This window comes from Ictidomys tridecemlineatus, unplaced genomic scaffold, assembly GCF_052094955.1.
Source record: "Ictidomys tridecemlineatus isolate mIctTri1 unplaced genomic scaffold, mIctTri1.hap1 Scaffold_52, whole genome shotgun sequence".
NCBI lineage: Eukaryota > Metazoa > Chordata > Mammalia > Rodentia > Sciuridae > Ictidomys > Ictidomys tridecemlineatus.
This window is the reverse complement of record NW_027523416.1, coordinates 571,957-589,829: the sequence shown is the minus strand read 5'-3', so window position 1 is coordinate 589,829 and position 17,873 is coordinate 571,957.

The window sequence follows — 17,873 nt, the reverse complement described above, 5'->3', positions numbered from 1 at the left end:
GCGCTTGGGTCTAAATTTAGAACCGATTTGTTGACAAGTTGGAGGGAGTTCAGAGAAAAGCCACAAAAACAATTAGAGGAATGCAGTTTAATTGGCCCAGCTCGGCTAAGCAACTGCTAAGCAGGGACCTTTATGGAGTCTGTAGCCACAGGAAAGGCACAAACATCAGTGAGGGGGAGGAACTGTTTAGCTTGCAACAGAAGGGTATCCAGAAAATAAATGAAGCCCAGAGAAAGCAGGACACAGCTCACCTCCCCGCAGGGAGGCTGCTAGGCTCTTGATGGCCCTGTAGTTAGGCTCTTTATGAGGTGCTACTCCCCAAGTTGTCTCCATAATGACACATTCTTTAATTCTTTAATTTAATCTTCATAACTACCCTGCAAGGCAGATGTGTTGATTCAGATTTTTTTTTTTTTGCAAAGGAAGAAATATAAGCTCAGGGAGGCTGAGTAATTTGCCTATGATCTCTCTGTAGTAAAATCAAGATTTAAACTAGGATCTGATTGGTTTCAAAGCTTGTGCTCGTCTCCGTGACACTTCAACTCCTAGGGAGCTGTGGCAGGAAAGGAAGAGAGGAGGAGCTGAGCTGAGACTGTTAACTTTAGCCATGGTGGGCTGCTTAGGTGGGAGACAGGAGGCCAGACCCCTTACGTGTGCCTTGTCCTTGGAACAGCCCCAGCTCCCCACCTAGCCCTCTTGTACTCTGTCTTTTCTCCACTTTCCACATTCTCTTGTCCCACGGACCCTCTGATGTCCCATCTGTGGCATAACTGGAGAAAAATGAACTTCATGTGAGACAGACCTGGTTTTCAATTTTACCTTAAAAAACAACTTGTGGTCTTAGGCAAGTCACTTAATTCCTCCAGGCCCGAGCTCAGTAACCACTTAAACATTATTTTAAGAGGGTTGTAGAAGCAAATGGGATAGAGTGAACATAAATGTGCTTTGTAAATTGGCAAGCGCTGAATGCAAAAGAAGGTTGTTAGTGATAGTATAGTGAATGTACTCTTGCTCATCACAGGTGAGGCTGGCCAGCTCTGGGTTTCTCTCACTTTCTGCCTGAGCCAGTCCTTCTCAAAATCCACACATGTCCCGGTATGAGTTGGGGATTGGCCTGAGATTAAAGCCGACCAGAGAAGGCTCTGGAAATAGGCAACTGGTGAATACTGAGGTTAAGACCATGTCCTCCTTCCAAATGGGAGCAGGGAGAGGTGTCAGAATATGACAGAATGTCTGATAGTCAGTGGCAGCTTGGAAGCCAGACACGCGAAGAGATCGTGCAAATCACATGGGAAATGCGACCTGGGGTTTCTCAAGATGTCTTGCATCTAAGGCAAAACCCGGAGCTTCTTCATGGGACAAAGCCCAGAGACAGGACTTCTAGGGCTTGGCTGGGCTGGGGTGGGAATGAGGGTTAACAATAGCAGGAGCTTACTACTAGGAAAGTAAGCTCCAGAGCTCCTTGACTGCGGTCATCAGAAGACATAGATACAAGGTTTTCTGAGGTCATGGTGATTTGTGCCTTGAAAATACTGAGAAATCATAAATCTTCTGAGAAATGAAGAGTGCCAGCAGATGCAGTGATTAGGGAGGTGTAGGGGAGAGAGCTCGGACCAGGAGTCAAGAATCCTGGACTTGTTCTGTCTCATTCTATTGACCTTTCCAAAAATCACTCCTGGCCCTTGAGTTCTCCCTTCTATAAACAAGTTATGCAAAAGCCAACACTTACGGTGTACCTAGTGTATGCCTGACTCTGATCTAGCACTTCACATGACCAGCTCATTCTTTTGCTTTTCAAAGGAACCCAATGGAGAGGTGCCATTATTTTCATCACTGTTCCACAAAGGCCCAGAGACAAAACATACCCATGTGGAAAAGCTGAGATCCAGTCCTGGGCTTGCTAGCTCCGGAACCCCACATTAACCAATGCCCTCTACGAACTTTTTTCTCCCCGCTTTATTTATTTATTTTTTTCTGGGCTCCAAATGGAACTCAGGGCCTCACACATTCTGGGCAAGGGCTCTACCCGAGTTCCACCCCCAATCTCTGCTCTGCATCCTGTTTGATAGATCCTGTAATAGATGGTTTCTGAGGCTCTTCACCAAATCACAAGTTATGTTCAAGCTGGAACTTGAAGATAACTTAGCTGGATGTGCTCATGTTGCCAATAAAGAAACCCAGAGAGACAATCAAGTGCCCAGCAGTGGGCAAGCATCCAGCTCCAATATAGTCGTGGTGTGATTCAAGGTCACAGGAAAGAGGAGAATTCATTTGCCAGCCAGCTGTTCCATCACAACCATGCCACACCCGCAATTGCTGCATGAGTCTTGGGTGTTTCTATATTATCCAAAACTCCTGGGACATTTGCATTTACTGGCCATGCAATCTAACCTGCAGTTCTTGACTTTTAGGGTACCCATATAGATGCCTCCTGGAATCTTGTGAATGGTTCAGCTCATTTTGCAAGTAAAAATAGATGTGCATTTCACTTTCTGGGGGGAGGGGATTATGAACACTCTGAAGCTCTTGCACAAATCTCTAGAGATCTATGAGCTTCAAATTGGGAAACTTCTACTCCAGCTAATGAGAACGCCAGAGAAGAATGGAGTGGAAAGAATTCTGAAGAATCAAGACAAAAAAATAAGTCAAGTAAAAGGACCAAAGACCTGTGTGTGACAGAGCAATAGGCAAGCAGGACTGGGATCCAGGCATCCACGCTTTCTCCTCTATTTTCTCTTTCAGGTTAGGAAATAGAAGGTATTTGGCCCTTTTGCTTGACCTTCTGTCTCCTGAGACATTCTTCAGAACCTTTTCTACTCCCTCCATCCTACCCTGATTTTCCTCTTTGGTTGGAAGGTCCACACTCTAGTCGGGTCACATCTATATCCCTGTTTTGGTCAGCTTTTCCACTGCTGTGACTAAAGGATCCAACCAGAACACCTGTGGTGGAGGAAGACTTTACTGGAGGGCCCACGGTTTCAGAGGTCTTAGTCCATAGAAGGCCAGCTCCATTCCTCAGGGCTCAAAGTGAACCGGAGCATCATGGCAGAAGAGGGTGGAGAGGGAAGCAGCTCCCATGACGAACAGGAAGCTGGGAGAGAGACTCCACTCGGCAGACACATATATACCCAAGGCCACGACCCAGTTCCCACCTCCTCCAGCCACACCCTAGCACTTCAGTTACACTCAGTTAATCCCTATCAGAGGATTAAATCACGGATTGGGGTAAGGCTCTCACAACCCAATCATTTCTCCTTGGAACCTTCTTGCATTGTCTTACATGTGAGCTTTTGGGGGACACCTCACATCCAAACCATAACAACCCCTCCCTGCTAGAATGGAAGTACCATGAGGACAGGACCTGCTTGCTCTTATCCAGTATGTCCTCCATGCCAGCTCAGTACGGACACATGGCCAGCGTTCAGATAGCATTTGAGGGATGATTGTCTATTGACCGTGCTGGAGTGAGGAAGTAGAAAGTTCTACACATTAGCTCAAGTTGTCCTTGTCCTTGATTTTTCCTTCTGGAGTATAAGGTCAGAGGTAGGTATGACAAATGACCTGGATTAGGTCCCGTTCCCTTGGAACAGACCCAGAGATGGGAATTGTCATGTGGGTGGCTTATTGCAGGTCTGCTGTCAGACAACACCTGTGGGGATGTGAGGGAAGCAGCCCAGAGCTGGAGGAGAAGCTCCACAAGGCTCTGGTCCATGCTCAACTTGATAAATAGCACTGCAGATGGTCCCACGTTCAGACAAATGAGTTGTTCTTTTCTCCCCCTATGTCCTTTAAACCATATAATCTGAGACATTTTAAGTGGACCAGCTCCCACTGGGGACAGCAGAGAACGGTTCTCAGGAGACAGATGCAATTGCAGGCTTGAAACTCCCAAATCCCAGAAGCTGGGGACCAAATGCATGGCTCAGAAAGGAGAGCCAGGTTGCTGGGCACGGTGGCCCATGCCTGTAATCCCAGTGGCTCAGGAGGCTGAGGTAGGAGGATCATGAGTTCAAAGCCAGCCTCAGCAATTTAGCAAGGCCCTCAGCAACTCAACTAGATTTTGTCGCTAAATAAAATATAAAAGGGCTGGAGACATGAATCAGTGGTTAAGTGCCCCTGGGATCAATTCCTGGTACCAAAGAAAAAAAAAAGGAGAGCTGGGTGGTCCCAGACTGTCCAGCACGTACTGTGAATGCCTCACATCAATTGCACCATTCAGTGGGCCCTGCCTAGAGCGTTGCATAGAGAAAAGGGCAGAAGCCAATCCCCTGCTTGGTCAAAAAGCTACCCAGACAGATTAGCCCTGCCTGCTGAGAGAGGATTATTGCCCAGGGGGGCATCTCTTTGCCATGCTGATCCTAAGGGGAACTCATAGCCCTGTTTATTTATGATCAGAGGCCTAGATTGGTTCAGGGATGCTGGGGGCAAGTTTATGTCACAATTTAGAATCTTAGCATATACCGTGTCAGATTCCTGTGTTTCTATTGACTACAGGGAGAAACCAGACAGGTAGACAGTAGTTAAGAGATCATTTTTTCAAATTAAAACATAGGAATTATTGAAAAAAATCTTTGATCAATGAGATGAGAAAGTTGAAATCCAGGGGAAAAAAATTGAATTTCCCAAAGCAATAGACAAACAAGAACTGGAATCCAGGTAGCCCTGTTCACGGGCTCATTGCTATTTCCTTTCCAACACCATAGGCTCTGTGCTCTGCTCAAAGTCAAGGTTTCTCCTGTTCCAGGGGATGTATGACATCATACTTTCAAGAAGAAGCCATAAGCTCACGTCATATATGGCTTTTAGAAAGTATCATTCAATTTAACAGAGACATTCTGGGGACAATGCATTAAACACTGGACTTGATGGGTGGGGAATAGAATGGGAGGTATTTTTCGGTCCCTTTTGGTGTCCCTGCAATCCTGATCCATAAAACCAAGCTACTGTCTTAGGAAACATCTAAATCAAGTGGGATGGGATGTTATGAAGTCAAACAAGATCTGCTTGCTTGAAGTTATATTATGTGGTCAAGGTTGGGGACATAATGATAGAAAGAGCAAAAGATTAAAGATCCATCTGATATCCAGAAAAGGACCACTGAGTGATAATATGCACCTCTGTTCCTAATTCTGTCAAGGAGAAAGAGTATGCAAACCTTCTGTCTTTAACAACCAAGTCAAGCAGGAAGGAATGGGGTGTGCTTCATTCTCCGGTTTCCTCTGTACTAAAGACAAGACTGACCTAATCCAGCAGGGCAGTGCCCTTCTCCTCTGCCAATGACTGCTCCAGCCGTGAACAGGTGATCCAGTTCTAGCCAATGAACACAAAGAGATGCCTATCTAGTGTCTTTGGGAAGAAGATTTCCTTCCTGAGTGAGAAGGAAGCCAGAGTTTGCTCCCACCAAGATCCTTCCTGCTTGTGTCCCTGGGTTGTAAAGATAGCCTATAGCAGCCATATTGTCACACAGAGGAGGGCAGAAGAGGAAGACTACAAGTTCATGGTGACATCACTGAGCCATTGAACTGACCCTGATATCTCCTGTCACATGGTTTCTTGTTAAGTCAGATGCTTGATGTTCATATGGATTAAATCATGGTCAGGTTTATGGTTTACACCCAAAGTCAGCAATATTTCTGTGAAGATTCAAATAGTAAATATCTTCAATTATGGAATAGGGTGGGGTGAGAGTCAACAGCAGTGACAGGAGAGATGCTATTGCAACACCCCAAGAATTTTATTAGGAGTTTCTTAAGTCAGCCAAGTTATGGTGACAGTGGGTCTCCATTGGATGGTAGACAGGAGCTGAGAGAGGAAAACCTGGGAACAAGAAGAGCCAGAAAAAAGACTGCAGACAGACAGGCAGGCTTCTCTGTGAGGGTGCTCATGAGGCCATAGTCTAATAAGGTCTAGGAACAGTATTGCCTGGTGCCAGGAGTCAAGAGCTGTGGTGGGCACTCTCTGCCCTACCCCTAGCACACCTGCTTCTCCTGAGTCGAGGAAAGGGTGACCCAGCTTAGTGATGGCTGCAGGCCACCTCAGGCAGGGGTGGTGAGCCATACGCTGACCATTGTGCCATCCAGCTTCCCTCTTACCAAGTCTCACTCCATAGCACCCAACCAAAAAAGGGCATTAGCAGGGGTCGAGGGAGCAGCCCTGGCTGGATGGTGTATGTATCCCTCACTTTGTTCTACAGAGGATTTGAGATAGCTTTTGAGAAACACAGGTAACAAAATAGAAAGGTATAAATTAAATATATCGAGACTAAGGAAAATATAAATCAGATAAAAGATCAAGACCAGAGGGCAACAGAGGAAAAACTAAAATGTGGGTTAGATTACATCCTGCCAGCTGCCACCACAGAAAAAGGATGATCCTGAGTCCTATGATCTTATTTGTATTCCCTCCAGCTTACACAGCTTCCCATACATAACCAACCTTTGGGGCGCCACATGGTAACCCCAGGCCTGGTGGAGGTGGCCATGATGAGGGCACCACCATCTTCACCCACCTCAGTCCGTGGTGATCACAAGAACAATGTCTCCTCCATTCTGGGAGGTGGGGGCGGGAAAAGGGCAGCTGATTTTCACAATTTTCTACTCAGTTGCTTTGTTCTCGTCTCAGTTTAGCTTAATGATTTCCCAATCAGATCTGAATCTTTTCCCATTAGTAAAATCAAAATGCTAATCAGCAGGGCAAGTGCAACCCAGACCTGCCATGGCATTCTAGATTGATGAGGGGGAAAGCAGTTCAGTTCCTGGTGCCAGAGGTCCCGGAAGTGGGTCAGGGCTGGAGTGAAGCTAACAAGGGTGCACCTGGATGAAAATCAGCCAGCGGTGGACAGACTGGCTTTGGCTCTGATCCAAAGCTACATGTCCCTGAACCCAGACTAGGGAGCTCAGTGCACGGCTCAGGCTCTGGTCACTTTGGGCAAGTCACCTCTCTTCTCAGCGCACCCTCAACACAGTAAAGGCAGCTAGATTATCAGGGAGGGTTAGCCCCCAGGCTGGAGGAAGGCAGTCTGCAGTCCCCAAAGGGGAGCGATAACTCTCATGGCAACACAGCCACAAAATTTTTCTCCATCGGCAATTACCTCCCTATACCCATCTCTCTGCCCATCCTTCTCTGACCATTACCCTCCTTCTTCCATCATCTTGTGGGCCCTCCTTGAGCCTCTGCCCTGCTTTTGTCTTTGGGCCTTTGGGAGGGGTCTCTCTGGGGTCACTCTGACCAAGCAGTCTCTCCTCTCTGGCTCGGGGCTCTCAAAATCCTTCTGTTGTGCACTGTCTCCACAAGCAGGACAGGCCGCTCCCTATGAGACCTGCCACCCTACAGCCCACCATCTCCAGGCCAAGACCTGGTTTTCATGCACCATCTGCAGGTCTCTGAGGATCCACAGGGTCCAGCCGGCTGTGCTCAGCCAGCAGCTCTGGCTGGCTGATCCAGATACAGCACCTGCCTCACCTGTTCACGGCCCACCTTCCTCCCTTGAACCTGATGGATTGACAGGCACTTCACAAGAGACAGCCTGGGGTCCTGAGGAAGGGAGAGCAACTCCTCCCAGTTTTCCCAGTTAGGATTAAAAGTCCCAGATTCTGGAAACTTCTTCCCTCCTGGATAAACTGGGATGGCTGGTTCTGCTGCACAAGAACTAGATTTAGAAAATAAGATACAGCTCCAGGTCCCAGCTGGGTTGTGTACTACCTGTAATCACGGGCAACACACATCTTCCTCTCTGTAGACTTAGGGCTGCCAGCCCTTCCTACCTACTTCTCAGGGCTGTTCTAAGGGTCACATCAGATAATGGATGTGAAAGCGCCTAGTGAACTCTAAAGCATCAGACAGACGTAAGGGGGCTTTATTACCCAGTGTTTATGACCCAGAGGCCAGAGTATTAGCAATTTCAATTAATCAAATAAATGGAAAAATAAATTGGTTTTATAGAAACAGATTCCCACACCTCACCAAGGGTTCAGGGCTGGGGCACAGCAAAGGAAAAAGTCCAAATTCTCATAGCTCTGACTGGGCTAAACCCAAACCAGAGCTTACCCAAGCCCACCCACGGCTCCGGAAGCCCAAAATATGCCCAACTGGTAATAACAGCCTAATCTCCAAGTCAGGGTCTCATCCACATCCTTTCTCAGCCACAGAGAAATCCCAAGCAGTGGATTCTGAGTTGCCCGTGATGTAGCTGGGGTGAAACTGGACACGTGAGCTGAGCATCATTGATGGGGGCTTCATGGGGTGCATGAGTTGCCCTTGGAATACAGGTACTGTGGAGCTCAGGGCTTCCAAACCCCTCAGGCATGTTCTCTCAGACTATAAGTGAGTCCTCTGTCCTGCAGTGTCTGTTATAGAGCTTGTCCTCCGCCACTGATGTAACACATGACCTCAACAGGACAGGCACTGTCTTGGAGTTCGAATCCTGATGCTTAGAGCTGAATGAGGACTTGGCTATGAGAAGCGGGATACCTTCTTCCCTCCTGGAAGGAAGGGCATGGCTGGGGTGTAGAAGAAGCTCAGTGTGATCGAGAGCTAGCATGGTGCCCACTCTAAAGGCACTTGGCTTATTGGTGCCCACATAGAAGCAGTCGTAATAGAAGGCCTTCTAAGTCCACAGCAAGAAACCAGGCTATCCGTGCCCATGTGGACTTGGGCAGGCTAAGTGCCAATCTCATCAATAATTTGTGAGCGAGGTCTACTGTGGACAATTTGTAATGCAAATCATCTGTCCCTGTATAATTAAGAACAGACAGGATGCAGCGCCAGTTTATGAGTTTATGGAATGAGGCACTGAATCCAGTGAAGAAAAACAACAATAGCAAAACAAAACTATAAGCCCCCTCTCCCCAAGGCTTGGCTAATCGAGGAGATGGTCAGAAAAAAAGCTTTGTCTCAGACCAAGCCACGGGCAGACTGCATCTTCAGAATCAGCCTTTGTGGAAGTTACTGGATTCCCCATCCTCTTTCCACATGGGAGTGGGGTGAAATCCAGCCAACCCCCAGCCCCACGCCTCTCTCTCTCATTCCCAGTACTGGTGGTGTAATTTGCTGAAGACTTTCACTTTGAAAAGCCAGCCGTAGTGAGAACTCTAGGGATTTGCCTCCATTAAAATAACAGCGCCTTTTTTTTTAACATCAGAGAAGTTTTAAAAGTGGAAAATATTCTTAAAGTTTATCTCCTTATTTTGTAAAGGGAGAAACAGAAGCCTGGGGTGTGTCTGAGGGAGATGGAGCATGGAGACCAGTCAAACACGTTGTTAGAGAAACGAAGATTGAAGTGCATTCTGATTCTAGATGTGAACTCTTGGCAAGTAGCTACTGAATAATTACTGTGGGCAAGCCACTCTTCTAAGAGCTTAACATGGATTCCTTATTTCACCCTTATAACAAACTTAGAAGGTCGTTGTTATTAGTAACTTCATTTTGCAGATGGCAGAACAAAGGCATGGAGAGGTTAAGTAACTTGGCTGGGGTCACACATTAGGCAGACTAAACTGAGACTAGACATCAGGCTCTGGATGCCATGCTCTTCAACAAACACTTCTGGGCTGGCCTGCCTCTCAGCTGAGCAGGTTCTGGAACCTTCTGGTGCTTGAAAAATTACTCATTCATGGCCTGACTCTGGCTTTTTTGCTCATTCTTTTAAAGTGTATTCATTGATGCATTCACTTATTTATTGAGCATTTACTACATACGCAATTCTCGGGGCTCCCAATAAGCAACACCCAGCTTCTGCAGTCATAATCCTCTCCTAAGTGGTGATTTTTTATTTTTTCAGAATATGGTCATTTTTTATGACTGCTGTTAAGAAATCACTGCAAACTCCGGGGCTTAAAACTACACCCATTTATGAACTCACAGTTCCAGAGGTCAGAGTACAAGCTGTCTTGAGGGGGCTCTTTATTGAGAGTCTCACAGAGTAAAGTCAAGGAGTCAGCTGGCCCTGGTTCTTTTCTGAAGTCTTTAGGGGAAAATCCATTTCAGGGATCATGGAGATTGTTGGCAGGTTTCTGTTCTATGTGGCTAGAGGACAGAGGGTCTCAGTGGTCATTCTCAGCTTCAAGAGGCTGCCCTCCTTCCTTGGCCCAGAGCCCCATCTTTATTACCAAGAGCAGAGAGTCCTTGTACTCTGAGTCTCTGCCTTCACCTCAGTCCTCTTCTGCTTTTAAAGACACCTTGAATCATACAGAAGCCATGCAGGTCATCTGGGACAGTCTCCCTATTTTAAGGTCAACTGATCATTAACCTAAATTATCTGTAAGTCCGATATGGGGTGAATGAATCATATTTATGGGCATGAATCTCATCCTATTTGAGGGCCTTAGAGTGTGGTTGTAGAAATGAGGGCATCATTAGATTCTACTAACCATATACATTAAATGGATGGTACCTAGGTGACCTTTATGCAGATGACACTCTCTCTGGTTTGTAACTCAGAGTCCCCTAAGCCATATTGGAGTTCCTTTTTGTACCCTGAGGAGCAGCTAGCAGAAGACACTATTATCAACTTAAGGAGTACTATCTGAGAAGAAACAAGAGTTCAAAGCTAACTGGAGAAGCTCCTGGGGACCCCAGGATCACCAGAGGAAATAGTGCCAAACTGGGATTACTCAATGGATTTCACTCAATGGTTTCACTCAAATAGTTTCACTCCCAATCTGAGCTTGACCTCGAGGGTCAGGGAGCCATTAGGACCCTCGACCTCACTTTGCTAATGCAACCCATCCTTGGTGTAACAGACCTACTGTCCAATTTGCCTGCTCTGGACCCTGGACCCTCTGTGTCCACCAGGAGCATCATTTTCATTCTTCTATGACATGGATGAGATCTGTGGAGCTGTTTCTGCTCAGATCTGCAGCTCTCGCTTTCCCTCCCTCTGTGCACGCACCTCTCTCCTGACCATGGTCCAAGCTCTGCTCTGATGGAACCCCAAGCCTGAAGCCACAGCAGTGCTGCACTCCTGACTCTGAGCCTTACCTGCCAACTGCACTCTTGCTGCTTGCCTCACCCACTGGGTTGGATTCTGCTGGGATTAATACTAATCTATACAGAGGCTGAGTTCTCTGTGTCAGTTTAAATACTGTCACGTGGGCTGGTGGTCAAGTTATCACCGGTGCACACTGACCTCAGGGTTCAGGCTGGAACTTTATAGGCTTCTGAGGGTGGAATGATACATCCCCCATAGCCCTGGATATATCTCTGTTCTCTACCTCCTACTCCAGAGCTATGCAGCTGAGGTCCCAGCATGCCCTGGGCCAAACACCCAAGTTACCTGTATTCTGCAACCATCTCTAAGGTCATCCTAGGACTAGGGGAGGATGAAGAAGAAGCTAGAGAATCCTGATCTCACCTGTCTCCTCTCTGCTGTGACATGCACAGCATGGTTTACTGTGGTTCCTGTTTCAGGTCACAGGCCCAGTGCTAGCTTCACTCCTTTAATTACCAAGTGCTAAACTATTTGAATTCTGATGTCCTTTTAGCTCTGACCACTGGCAACCTTGGCATAATGCAAAGTTGGCACCTACCAGACAGGACTGCCCTGTGGAGTCTCTAGTGCCATCACAGAAAGGCCATACGGGGAAGTTGAGGTAGTGAAGTAGTACTGGTATGGAAGAGGAGGGAGGATTGAGGTAAATGAAAGAAGGGACCAATCTAGTAATATCGACTGAAACCAAACTGTGTCTGAAAATGAAGTAAAGGCTGCCCCCCAAAACCTGTCTGAATTTTTCTTTGGTGTCCCTTAGGCACTGTGTCTATGACCTTCATCCTTCTGTTAGTCCCATTTTCCCTCTCATCCATTTCCCTTTGTCCAAAGTCTTCATTCAAACTCAAGGTATAAATTACTAATATTGTAAGTGAGTCTTTAAAGTAAAGCAACAGGCCTGGTGCAGTGGCGCACTCCTGTAATTCCAGCTACTTGGGAGGCTGAGACAGGAGGATCACGGGTTTAAAGCCAGCCTCAGCAATTTAGCGAGGCCCTAAGCAGCTTAGAAAGACCCTGCCTCAAAATAAAATGTAAAAAGGCCTGGGTTTGTGGCTCAGTGGTTAAGCACCTCTGAGTTCAATCTCTGGTACCAAAAATTTTTTTTTATAAAAAATAAAGTGTGGGGCTATGATTGTGGCTCAGTGGTGGAGCGCTGGCCTAGAATGTGTGAGGCACTGGGTTTGATCCTCAATATCACATAAAAATAAATGAATAAAATAAAGGTATGGTGCCCATCTACAACTAAAAAAATTTTAAAAATAAAATAAAGTAACAGAGTGAGAAGAAAGTTTAGAGATTATCTAGCCCAACCCATTCTATAGACATAAAAATTGAGCTTGACAGAATTTAAGGGTTAGTTTGAGTCCCTGCCAGGTTCAAAAACCTTGCAGGACTAAACCACATGTGTCCACTGTGCTGTCACTGGCTGGTGATAATCTGTCAATGGGGAACAAAGCTAGGAGCATTTGGAACTTCTCACCACACCTGACTCAGAGCAGACAGCTCAACCAGGCTGGAAAAGGTTCAGATATAAAGTGAGTGCAGGGGCCTCCGCATTGCCAGCAGAGTGGATTCCCGAGGTCCCCTGTAAGCCAGCTGTTTAGGAGGCAGAATATATGTTCCTGCAGAAATTCAGCACTGTGCAGCCAGCCCAGTCCTGAGTGTTCTCTGTGTGAGGCTGTGAGTGGATGCTGGCAGCACAGGTCAGAGCCTGTTCCGGCTGGATGCCGGGTGGGGTGGGGGGCTTAAAAATGCATTCATCTCACACCCCAGGGACCAGAGGAGCACCCATGGCTGCTCCTGCAGACCATTCTCCTCTCCCCTGTGGATATTTCCTGGGATTGGGGCCAGAACCACAGAAGTAGTAGTGGAGAGGGGCTGGTGCTGGAGAGGCTGGGGCATGATGTGCAGATGGAGCAGGGTCTCTGCCCTGCTGCTAGCTTGTAGGTGGGCATCTCTCAGTTCAGGCCCTAGTTCCTAGATGGGGAACAGGGGCATTGACAAGAGTACATTGTAGGGAACTGGTTCTCCACTGCTGGTTTCTCACACTGCACCCAGATTCACGGTGCACTCAGATTTCTGGGTTCAGGGCCACCACCCTGAAATGTGTGATTGACTGATGTGGGGAGATGCCCAGGAAAAACCGATGCACAGCCAGTGTGGGTAGTGAATTCCAGGGCACGAGTGAGCTAGGCCCTGCTGTCTCTAGGGCACAGGAGGATCTCTTGGCAACATTTGGATCCCGTCTCTTGTGGGCCCGCTCCCCATGCCTCCTCCGTGCCCTCCCTCTCCTCAATTCCCCTGCAGAAAGAGCAAAGCTGTTACTCAATAGGAAATGCTTCTGTTTCCTCCAGGTGCACAGTGATTCAAGGGCTGCACTTAGACCTGGGGCCAAAGAGGGGAGCGCAGAAAGCTCTTGAAGCCTCAGACTTCTCTTAACTAAAACGCATCTCACTTTGCTCCATTGTGTCACTGAGAGGAGACTTCCCTGGGGCGATGTGTATAAAACACACAGGGCTCAGTGTTCACTGTCATTCTCTCCAGCCCTATCACCTGGGTACCAGGTGGGTGGTGGAAAGGAAAAGCAAAGGGTAGAAGGTAAATGTAGCAGCTCCAAAAGTCCACAAGGAAGGCACAGAATCATTCCAAGGATAATGATTAATAGAATATAGTGCATACTAATCCGGTCACTTATCACCTGAGCATATTATACGTATCAACTCATGTAACCCCTCGATGCTCTGGTTAGGTGCTATTGTCACCCTTGATTGGTGGAGCAGGAAACAGAAGCCCAGAGGAGTTCTATAGCTTCCCCAGGACTCAACTGGGGGCACTTGTGTGGTCCCAGCTCAGGTCTTCCAGACCCAAGAAAAAGTGTCCCTTCCTTTCTCATCAGGCTCCAGAATGGAGTTTACAGAAAGGACTGGGGTACACACCCATCCCCTGCTACTCCATGCCACCACTGCTGGGACCCAGAGCCCTGAGATGAGTTGAGTTGTCACTAAGCATTCACTTGACCCTCACAAGTACCCAGTGAGTTGGTAGCACCACCATTCTCATCTGCTAGTTGAGGAATTGGAGGCACCAGGAGACCAGGTCAGTCACCCAAAGCCACACGGTTAGAGAGGCACAGAGCAGGATGGGGAGCCAGGTGGTCATCACCGCAACCTGCACTCCATAGGCTATCTTGATTTTCCTGCCATAGGTTCAGAAAGCATGGGGAAGGAAGATGTGACCCTTGTTCAGGACGGAGTGAGGAGCCTGGTCTGTGCCCGATGCTGTGTGAGGGGCTCAGTGTAGCCCATATCCATGTGAGATCTGTATTTCAACAAGCCTAAACTTATCAGCTTGCTTCATGTGTTAGTCAGCTTTTTGTTGCTGTGACAAATAACTTCAATGAGGGAAAGCTTATTTGGGCTCAAACAGTTTTGGAGGTTTCAGCCCATGGTAGGCCAACTGCATTGCTCCTGGCCCAAGATAAGGCAGAGCATCATGGTGGACAGGCATGGTGGAGGAAAGCTGCTCAGCTCAAGGAAGCGAGGAAGCAGAGAGAGAGAGAGGGGAAGGGGCTAGGGCAAGAAACACCCCTTCTGGGGCACAACCTCACTGACCTACTTCTTCTGACCATGACCCACTGTCTACAGTGTCCACCACCTCCCAATAGTCCATTCAGCTACTCATGGATTAATGCACCAATGGAGTCGGAGCCTTCATGATCTAGTCACTTCCTAAAAGCCCCGCCTGTGAATGTTGCTGCATTGAGAACCCAGATTTCAACCCAGGAGACTGTGGGGGACATTCCACATCGAAAATGTAGTACCTGGGGTCATACAGCTTTGACATGCTAGAACCAGGATTTGGACTGGGTTCTGTCTGAAGTCGATGGTCTTTTTCCATTTGCCAAAGTCACACACAAGGCACAGAAGAACAGTGTGATCCAGCTGTGGCCCTGCAGGCACCACAGTCTGGGCAGAAGGAAAACCTGAAAGCCTGAGGTGGGAGGGCTCAGGCAGCTCAGTCTAGTCTGGGTGGGCTTCTTGGAAGAGGAGACAGAGAAGGCAAATGTGGGGCCACATGGATGGTTTGGTTCTGACTAGGAACTGTGTCCAAAATTCTTGCATTGGATTGATATAAATAAATAATGATATTCCTCAGGAAAGTTGGAATGGAACCACCCTTTGACCATCCTCACGGCTATCCCACTCCTCGGTTTATACCCAAAGGACTTAAAATCAGTATACTACAGTGATGCAGCCACATTGATGTTTATAAAAGCTTAATTCATAATTAACCGAACTGGAACCAACATAGGTGTTCTTTAGCAGATGAATGGATAAAGAAAATGTGGGTATATATTCACAATTATTATTACTCAGCCTCAAAGAAGAATAAATTATGGCATTTGCAGGAAAAATGAATGGAACTGGAGAATGCCGTGCTAAGTGAAATAAGCCAACCCCCCCAAACCAAAGGCTGAATATTTTCTCTGATATATGAATGCTAATTCACAGTAAGGCAGGGGCTAGGGAAAAATAGAGGTACTTTGGATTAGACAGAGGGGAGCAAAGGGAGGGAAGGGGGTATAGGGTAGGAAGGATACTAGAATGAACCAGACATTATTACCCTATGTGCACATAGGATTACACCGTGTGTGAATCTACATCATGTACAACCAGAAGAATGAGAAGGTATGCTCCATTTCTGTATGATGTCTCAAAGTGCCTTCTACTGCCATGTATAACTAATTAGAACTAACTAAGTAAATAAATAAATAATACATTATTTTAACAACTGATTACTGGTGCACTTCGCATGCAGGCCCTCTCTGAGTCTGTACCACCATCAGCTGTGGCGGCCCCTGCTCTCTTGGCATACATGTTTGAAGAGTCCCTTGCCTTTTGGCCTTTCCTCTTGGAAGTGGGAGAGGGCTGCTCTCTGACAGCCTGCCCAGAGCTCTGAGTCCACAGCAACTTGATTCCCTCCTTTCAGGTCCAATATTCATGGAGAGGAAAGTAAGGCAGGCATGATCCCTGGGACCTCGTGGGCTAAAATGTATCTTTGTAGAGTTTTTGCAGCTAGCCCTGCCCAGCTGCCAAGTGCTATCTTCACTGGATGTGCAATGCTCTTGGGAGCAAAGGACAAGTCCTAGCTGGGCTTCACTACCACTTTGAAGTGCTGAAATCATTCAAGCTAGGAGTGAATCACAGAGCGGCTTTCTTCACCTTTTCCCCTAAGGGAGGTTGCTGACTGATGGAACTCCTCTTCCTGGGTGCAAGTATTTATACCTCAAGGTGGTGAAATATTGTTTCTTTACATTATAATCAGTATTTCTCAGAGCTTTCTCATCCAGACTAACTGGTCTCCTCTTTGTGGAAATAGAGGATATTCTATGGAGCTTTCTCTGTGGGTCAAGTGCTTTATATAGATTGTCTTGCTAATTCTTCCAAAAGCCCTGAGAGTTTAGTACAACATGCACTTCCATCCTCAGCTGGGGAAAACAGGGCTGGGGAGGGACAGAGATATGTCACACACTTGGTAACAGCAGAGATAACAGCCTTACTCTGTTGGTAGAAGGGGCCAGAACATTTGAGATCTCAAGCCCAGCCTCTTTGTCTTCCTATGAGAAAACTGGCATCTCAATTTAACATGAAGGGCAGGACTTGATCACAGAGCCAGCTGGACTAAGACCCAGACTCCTTAGTACTGATGCCATATTTCTTCCTCTCTGCTGATGCAGCCAGGCAGCCCTGATCTGTACCTGGCTGCCACTGTTTGTTGGCTGAGTGGCCTTGGGAAAATGAGCAGAGTGTTTCCTTATCTGTTTGATAGAGGTATTAAGGTGTGCTTTCTACAAAGATCTGTAGATTTGGCAGCAAAGATAGAAAGAGAGTACCCCAATTAGCATCTTGGACACAGTAAATATACATTCTCTCTTCCTCTCTTCAAACAAACTACAGAGGACCCACATTTACTGAAATATTTGACTATTTTTGTCAGAATATATATAATCGATGTAACTAAGCCTGGATTAATATGCATGACAATTAAGGTTTTTCTGTAAGTCAGTTGATTTCACTCCCCAGGGGATATCTGGCAGAAATTTTTGCTTGGGTGAGAATGGGGGATTTGCTGCTGGCATCTAGTGCATGAGGACAGGGATGCTGCTAAAGACACTGCACTCACAGGACAGCCCTCCACCCTACAAGGAGTTATGCAGCCCAAAAGGTCAATAGTGAAGCTTAAAAAAACCCTGCTGTAAGTCAATAAGAAAAAGATCAACAATTCAATAGAAAAATAGACAAAGGATATGGAGAAGTGAGATAAAGAAGTGGAACCAAAAATGGTCAATAAGCATGAAGTACACCCTGCTGCACTGGCCGAGAAGGGGGATGCAAAATAGAGCAAGAAAACACATTGTTTTCCAGAATCCAATAAATAAGGATTTAAAACTCTGAGAGCAGCATGTACTGGTTGGGTGGCAGAGCAATGAGAATTTGGATGCTAGCAAGGACAACCACTCTGAAGAGCAATTTAGCCATATTTAGTTAAATCAAAGATATATATAGACAAATAGAGCAAATCTACCCCTGAGAAATCCTTCTCCAGGCTCAGAAAGAGACAGGAGAAAGAAAATTAAGTGTAGCACACCAGTAGGAGAGATTAGAAACAAACTAACTGTCCATCAAAAGGGAAGTGTGTGATTAAATAAAGAAATGAATAAGCCACAGGTGTCAATGTGGTTCCATAACAAAACTTGATGTTGAGGAAACAAAGTTCCAAAGGATCAAGTTACAATGGCTCCTGAAGATAGTGTTTACAGAGGTGAAGATTTAAACCAGGCCAACGAAACTGTTGACAGAGTTTGTGTTTTGCTCTCACCAGAAGAATA